This window comes from Meleagris gallopavo, chromosome 3, assembly GCF_000146605.3.
Source record: "Meleagris gallopavo isolate NT-WF06-2002-E0010 breed Aviagen turkey brand Nicholas breeding stock chromosome 3, Turkey_5.1, whole genome shotgun sequence".
NCBI lineage: Eukaryota > Metazoa > Chordata > Aves > Galliformes > Phasianidae > Meleagris > Meleagris gallopavo.
The window spans coordinates 27,662,203-27,670,221 of record NC_015013.2 but is presented as its reverse complement, the minus strand read 5'-3'; the positions used below and the strand labels follow the sequence as shown (position 1 = coordinate 27,670,221).

The 8,019-nt window shown below is 42.8% G+C and overlaps 1 long non-coding RNA gene across 1 annotated transcript; it reads right to left on the bottom strand.

Moving 5' to 3' along the window:
• Positions 1–2,018: 2,018 nt before the first annotated feature.
• On the bottom strand, positions 2,019–7,956 carry LOC104910180. Its single transcript, XR_792874.3, has 3 exons — positions 4,495–7,956; positions 3,761–3,857; positions 2,019–3,179 (listed from the first exon to the last, which is right to left on the bottom strand). It is a non-coding gene; the product is annotated as an uncharacterized LOC104910180 (long non-coding RNA).
• Between the last annotated feature and the right edge of the window lie 63 nt (positions 7,957–8,019).

Genomic DNA, 8,019 nt, shown 5'->3' with positions numbered 1-8,019 from the left:
CAGTGTGCTATCAGGGTACAAGAAAGTCATTTGTAACTGTTTGCAAAAAGCAGCAGGTTTCTTAGATCAATGCCACTACTGAAGTACAAAGTAATAGTACTTCTAGAGGAGGAAGAGGATTGCCTTTTGAGTTACCATCTGCTCCTGGCCTGATTCCAATTGCTTCATGGTGAGTAATCTGAAGGCAATTTTTTAGAATCAATTTTGTATCACATTTTCACAATATGACATATGTAGCTCTAGGTCTTAAAGAGCGAGGAACACTCCACTAGTAGCCTGCTCCCACTGTAAAAGTAAATCCTCTAAATTAGAGGATAGTAATTAGTAAAATTCATCGATTTGCTCTAAATATCCTTGCTGTGTCCTCACTCCATTGTGGTTCACAGAATGAAGTCTTTTTTTTTTTTTCTTTTCTTTTTCTTTTTTTATATGGCATTTTCTAAATGATCTCATCCCTAAGGCATGGGTGAAATAAAGGTCAGTACAAATGCTTCCCAAACAATAACCAGTGTAAGAGGATCACCAAATCTTGAGGGGGGAGGAGGGAGAACCTACAAAGCGATCAATGTAAGACCAGAAATGTCATTTGTCATCGTAGAGCAGAGGCTGTTTGGAACAGAACTCACGCCTTTGTAGTGGGCAAGTGCTCACACAGAAGTCAAATTCCTGCTTCAAAGCAGCCCTTCTGAGTGGAGTCCTGATCCTATTCAGGCCTGAATGCTAGCCATCCAGTGGCATATATGTGTGTATATGTCCACGAGGAAGCATATCTTGAAAGATGCATGGTCAAAGAGAAGGCCTGGTAGCTGAAACAGTCACGAAATACTTTTCCACAAGGATTCAGTTCACTTTCCCTAATCTTTTCAAGGTCTGAATGGTTTATGGTATTAGGCAGAAGTCCATCTTTACGCGACTAAATTTAGAAAAATAGATTATGTAGTTATATTATGGGCTATGACTGACAAGATTGCCTGCCCCCAAACTTCCAGCCATAGATGTGAGAACTTCCTGAGAAGCACTGGGACCTCCTCTCAGCCACAGCAGTGGGTCCTGCAGAAGCTCTGGCAAGGCTCCCTCAGACATCTCACTGCCTGTCATCCTTCTTGGACCTGAATGTACTGCTGAAGAGGAACATCTGGGCTACTGTGTTGTGCCATGTCTTTGTTTTTCTACTTCACAACTGATAAAGAATCAGAAGAAAACAGTTAGGAACAACTTGACCTCCATAAGTTTAATTGACCTTAATAAGATTAATTATATCCTTTGGTAGGCAGATTCTCAAAAATTTCCTTCCCAAGGATGTTACAAATCAAGCTAAGAATATATGCAGATTCTTGCATATTTCTGACAATCAGGGAAAGGACATCTTTTGATGAAGGACAACCTTTGTAATTTGAGAGGAGATCTGCATTATGTCAGGATAGTAGCTACAAGGCAGTCCTTTCTGTTTCAAGAGATCTATTAACAAAGGATGTATATGACAAGGAACAATTTGTCCTCCAAAGTTTTCCTCTATAATAAAGATACAGTAAATGCCTGCTTCTGGACAGACAATCTGAAGTGCAAGTCTCTCCTGTTCTGGAAGACTGTGCTAAGCCTCAGGGTCATTCATATTCATGCTCTCCCTTTGGCTGATTAAATATATATATATATATATTTTAATACAAGAGGGGGTCATTTGAGAATGACTTCCTACTCCTCTCATATAGTCCAATAAATAGGCAAGATCTGTAGAAGATAAGATGTTAAATTGCTGCAGGCACAACTTGCATTTTAATGTAAGTTCTCAGTACTTTGCGTAAGCAATCTGCCCACTGCTTACCATGGGTGGAGCAAGGGAATCTCCTGCTGCCAGGTGACTTGTGAGAAAGGTTTGGCTTAATTGGCTAAGGAGGGTTTGTAAGGGATTACAACTTTATGACAAGGGATTAATTTAGATGATAATAATACAGTGTCAGTTAGTTTTGGTTCAGGATTTTTTTTTTTTTTTTTTTTTTTGTAATCTTTTGTGCCAGGAAAGCAAAATGTGACTTCCTTTGGAACTGCAGTCTAAATACAAGATGTCACGAATTTGAAAGTTCAGTTAGGAAATTCCTCTTGACTTAAGTATGTGTTGCAACCCTGAAATTATAGGTGTCCTTGAAAATTCAAGAGAGAAGAATACAAAGATTTCTATTCCGTAACTCTCAGTTTTCTATCAGATATAAGTAAGAGATGTTATTTCTGTATGTTTCTAACGTGTACATTGAAGTACCTTCCAGTTCTTTACAAAAGAGGCATACAATGCTGTGTGCTAGGCAGCCTGGTAGATTGATCAGGGATGTGAGCAGACACTGACATTCCCTAGGGGAGCGCCTTGTCTAGCTGACTCTGCTCTCTCCTTGTGGGTCAGCTTAAGAGAAGTAGTTCACAGACCCACCTGTCACAGCAAGATGAATCCATTTACTGCTCATTCACAAAGCACACAACAGTGGGCACTGTGCAAGGTTTGATGTTCCCACAGAGAGCAGTGACTTGAATTGACAGTCGGGTGTCTGAGTTTTGCTCATTTAGATCCACATGATGGAAATGCTTTCAAATCTGTGCATGGGCTTGCACCGGAGCATGGGGTGCGATGGGAGCTGGCTGCTGCACAGCCTGGCGGTGCCTACAGGACCCAGGGAGAAGCAGGCTGAGCCTCAGCTTTGCAGTCCGTACACATCAGCAAAAGGCATCCAGCACTGTGGGGTGTGCAGTACAGACACTTTTCAATTCGGAGGGTGTTCCAATGTGCACACAGCTTGGTGTACAAACCGAGGGAGGATCTGGTGTGGGTCCAGTACAGCTGGATTGCTGTGTCCCTTCTCTTAGCATGGTAAAATCTACCTATTTGTAATTCCTTCCTGTTTACATTTCTTAACGTTTCTGGTTCTCAGATGGCACTAGCTAGAAGACCCTGCTATGGGAATGGTGAAAATATGCTCCTAATAGCTTCAGCATGCAGGACAAGTTATGGCGGTGAAGTTTTTATTTTTATTTTTTGTCTTTATTCTTATTTCCCCTCCAGGAACCAAGAAAAGACTTGAGATGAAATCATGGTCGTGCTAAGCTCACCAAGAGCTGTGCCACTGACTTCAGTGTGGCTGGATTTCATTCTGAGTCACAGCACTCGTTGTGTTCTCTCCTCCTCGGTGGCAAAACTGTGAATGAGCATGGCATGTTTTGAATTAATCCCAATTTCTTCTGTCAAAAATGAGAATATATAGTATAGCTTGAACTGAATCTCCTCCTTTCACAGTATAATTTTGAATTTTTCTTCCCATCTAGTGTTATCTGGCATCCCGGTTGAAAAATTATGCATCTGGAAAGCAGCTGACTTTGATTTGGAAAAAGAGAAATACTTTTAACATGTCATTTCACTTAACATCTTTGATGTCCAAACGTGCTCAGCTTTCTAGATCAGAACTGAGAGAATACAGTAATATATAGTCATTAACATTGAATTAGGCAGTGTGTTAATTGTCAGCTAGCACTGGGAACAGATGTGTTTTTGTAGAACGGTGGGCTAAATGCATTGGTTTTTTTAATACAGCTTCTGTCTGGATCATCAATCTCTCTTAGAATTCCCTTCTCCTTTCTACCACCTTGTGTAACTGCTCTATTTTGTACAGCCAAGAAAGAGCACATATCTTTCACTGGAGCTCACAACTCCATCTCAAATTACAAAATGTCCCTGACTATTCAGCCTTTTGAAAAAGCCGTAAATAGAGATATAACTTACCTAGCAACAAAAAGTAGATCTCCATAATGCAGCCTATGAACACAGTGAGTTTATTCAGTTATGTTTCTGCCGTAGCTCTTATTTTCCTGTTGTTAATCTTAAAAAAAAAAAAAAAAAACTACAGAAAAAGCCTTTTCTCAACTAGTGTTAAGAAATCATGCTGATAACTGTGCAGGAAACAAATTGTCTAAGCTTCTGAAATTAACATACTAGGTAGAGTTTTGGCTGTACCAGGTGAAAACAGAACGGAATAAATATGAAGTTTTGAAAATGTCACTTTTTCTGTTGAGCACTGAAGTATAATCTATATCCTTTAGCTCATACAGCTATACTTAGTGAATGTTTTTATAAACACGCTTAGGGGTTTTCTTCCTGAGCATTTTCCTTTCCCCTTTCAGCTTTCAATGTCCAGCACACAGTAATAAAAGAAGTACAATGAGAATGAAAGATGTAGACAAAAAGGAAGGAGAATGTGTTTTTTCCATATCTTAACATTAAAGAGGCTTTTATTTTTTTCTGGAGAGCTTTTAAAAATATTTGAAGCATTTGCTTCATCTGTACTAAAAGCAGCAGATGTATTAATTTTAAGTTGGTTTTGTTCCAGATTTAACCTTGTTGAAAATTATGATGTGTTAGAAGATCTCCTGTCTATTTAAGGTGAAAATCCTCCTCTTTGACAAAAGAAACATATTACCATTTGAAAGGTTGGTCAGCATTTTTGCTTACACACCTACCAGGTAGTAATGACCATGTTGATCCTTCTTTTGATTGCTGAAGGCTTTTATGAATGCACTGATACTAGTTAAAGATGATGCTCAGTGCTGACTTTCATATAACGCTTTCATGAAAGTGCCTTTGAGAATGAAAGCGGTGGCCGGATTCTGATCTCTCTTCTTCAGATCTTACACTATTGGATTTTCATTTCCTAAATCAATGTGATAGAAAAGAAAATTATGCTCATTCTTGGATTATGCTTGAAATCTGAGGCTATTTCTAAAGAAAACATTGTTAGAGAATTTTTTTCATTCAATTTAATAAGTTAAAATGACCTCTTTCTCTAGTGGAGCTAGCTGAATTGCAAAGCTTAGTGTCCTTTGGAAAAGTTCCAGGAAGAAAAGTCACCCTGCAGAGTTTAAGTCTCAGCACAAAGCAAACTAAGTCCACTGTACTTGAACTTTAACTGCATTTATCATTAGGTCTTGGGTCCTAAATATGTGTAGATAGAGAAAGCCAGTATTTGGCTTGTGTTTTGGACATGTTTCCAAAGCCTTAACACATGAGAAACTTAATGTCAGTATTCCAACAAGTAAAAATGGCAGAGAGGACCTTTCCCATTCTTTCCTGATGTTTCAAGAGTAACAAGTAGTAGAACACATTAAGAAGCTCAGCCTGGCCATAGTGCAGGCTCTGCACCAAGCAGCCACGCAACACCCAGGCCTTCTTCAGCCTCCAGGGGCCTTCAGCCCCATCCCCTTCTGCTCTCGCTTGCTGAGTGGGGCAAGGGGTCTCCAGAATATTGTTGCATCCTCCATGTAGCCTGAACATTCAGACGTCTCTGCCCACCGCCTTACTTACCGCACAGGAAAAGACAGTAAAATGGGACAAACTCATCTGGCACCGATCTCCTCGCTCTGGTGACCAGCGGTAGAACTTGAGAGAATATCAGAAAGCTGAAACAGGGTAGGGTAAGGTTGGGTTTTGGTCAGGAAATGGTTCTTCACCAGAAGCTGATCAACCACTGGATCAGGCTACCCAAGGCAATGGCCATGGCAGCAAGCTGCTGGAGTTTAAGAAGCATCTGGAAATGCTTTCAGTCATGTGGTCTGATTTTTGGGTGGTGCTGTGTGGAGGCAGGAGTTGAACTCAGTGATCTTTACGGGTCTCTTCCAACTCAAGGCATTCTATGAATCTACAAAAGTTCCCACGCACAGAAGGCACCACGGCATCTGCACTAACATTTCTGCTTACTTTTTTGACTGGAGTAGAAACAATGTTTGCACAGTCGCAGAACATTACTGGCATCATTATTTCTTGCAGAAAATCACGATTCTTAGAGAAAATGTTGGTTTTTCAGGTCCTTATTTTCACAGTATGGCGTTCTGTAGGATTTTTCAAAAAATTGTTAGTTAAGTGAAAAGAAGACAACTGCCATAGGTATGTCCTTTGTGGCCATTGAAAGGATGTATTGCGACTTCGACATTTAACAGGTTTAACAGTGCTATTTTTGATAAACAATTTTATGGCAGCATGGTTTTGTCTTGAATGACACAGCTGTAGTCTAGGAAACTAAACATATCTTTCCTAGTGTTGTTGTTTGTCAGAGGAACATTTTCAATGCTCACATATCTCTGTATTTTTAACCCACCACAAAATGAAAAATTTTGTATGATGACGGCTTCGCGGTCTCTTGGTTTGTGTGTATCAGAAAGAAATTAAAATACAGACACATGCTTAATAATAACTCAATTGAACATAACGTTTTATCATTGTCATAAGTATTGGTGGAGGAATCCATCAACTCTTCAGATTTCCATACAAGTCAATTTGCTGTCTTCAGAACGTAACGCTAATGGCACTCAGTGTACACACTGTAATCCTTTAAAATAATGTGCATGGCAAACGGATATGCTCTCATGCATTAATAATTTAAAAGTTAATTTTAGGTACTTACTCAATACGATTAACGATGGATCAGCAGTCTTCTCCAGAGGCACGCTTAAAGGAAGAGCATGCTGGAAGCCCGCCAGGGGCTGCCTGTGGGATGGTTCCAAAACACCTGAGCTCTATCCTTCTAGTCTTGCTCCAGCACTGGATGTAGTGTATGCATGCCCAACAGCAGACTGTGATGTTAAGGTTTCATACACGAAGTGCTTATCAGGCCGAGGTATCAGAATGTTGGGAAAGAAGAGGTGTATTTTGGAGGACAGGAACTCCTGAGTGCAGCATTGAGGCGCCTCAATGGTTGACTGGCTGGCTGACTGATGTCCTTCCACCTACCTTTTTTGGAGGACTCCCCATATTGCCAAGCTGAAGGGTGATCCTCTGGGGTGGAAATACAGGTGACAACAAAGCATGTCAGTATCGTTATGCGGCTAAAGGATGTGCCAGGGCAAAGAATGTTAAACAGTGTGCAACAGAGGCGAGCACCAAAATCTTTGGCCTTGCCTATGGTAGGAGAGAAGCACAAACTGGTGATGGGGAAGCCCACGGCAAAAACCCTGGCCAAGTCCAACAGGTACTGCTTATACTTTGTATGTGATTAAATATAGTGTGGGCATGTGTGACCATGATGGCAGGTATGCAAGTCCTGGTACCAGACAGGTTGGAGGTGACTCCATTTCCAGAGCATGAGCAATGGCTAGTGGAAAGTCAGGGCAGGCCAAGGTGGCAGTGGGATGACAGAGGTGACCTGGGGCCAGGACATGGCAGTAATACAGGACGGTATGGATGCCAACACTGTGTGGACATCTGGGAGGTGGCCAGAGGCAGAGAGCGGTGCCAGGAATGGCCAGAGATTGACTGGTGTGATGTGTGTGAGGAAATGGAAAGGTATGGAGCTGTCAGCAAGAGAGCAAGCAAGAGGAAGAGCTGAAAACATGGAGATGGGGGAGGAGGGCTGGTAGCAAAACCATTCTCTTAAGTACAGTGAGGTACAGCTAAAGAGGAAGGCAGAATGAGAGCAAGGGAGGCGATGTATCACGTTACATTTTCAAACACACTGCCACCGGGATGCGACTGTGTGGCTTAGAGTAAGTGCACGGAGGTTCCTCCTGCTTCCCCTCGGTTCCTTCCATAGCGCTGGCCACTCTGTAGGAGGCAATACTCTGCACCTCGGGATGCGCTGAGGTTAGTGATGCTCTGAGGGAAGCGCTCAGCTTTGCTCTCGTAAGAGCTTTCTCTCGGTCCGGGATCGCTCGGAGCTCCGGCGGGGCTCGGAGGTGACACCCAGGGAGCGCGCAACGAGCGCATCCGGCAGCAGCAGCTCGCAGCGCGGCTGGCAGCGGGACGGTCGCGGCGCTGCGCGGCACGGAGAAGCGCTCCGGCAGCCCATCCCCGAGCCGCCGGGACAGGTTGGAGGGGGAAAGCAAGCACAGGGCGCGCAGAGCGAGGTTCAAGAACGGGTCCCCGAACAGCTCCACACTCGTAGATACCCCGGAGCGTCCCTTCGGCTCCCGCAAAGCACGCTCCCGCTCTACCTGTGCGCGTGCTTTTGTTCGAGGCCATCCGGCCCGGACACACCGTGCCGAAGGGCGCTGCGG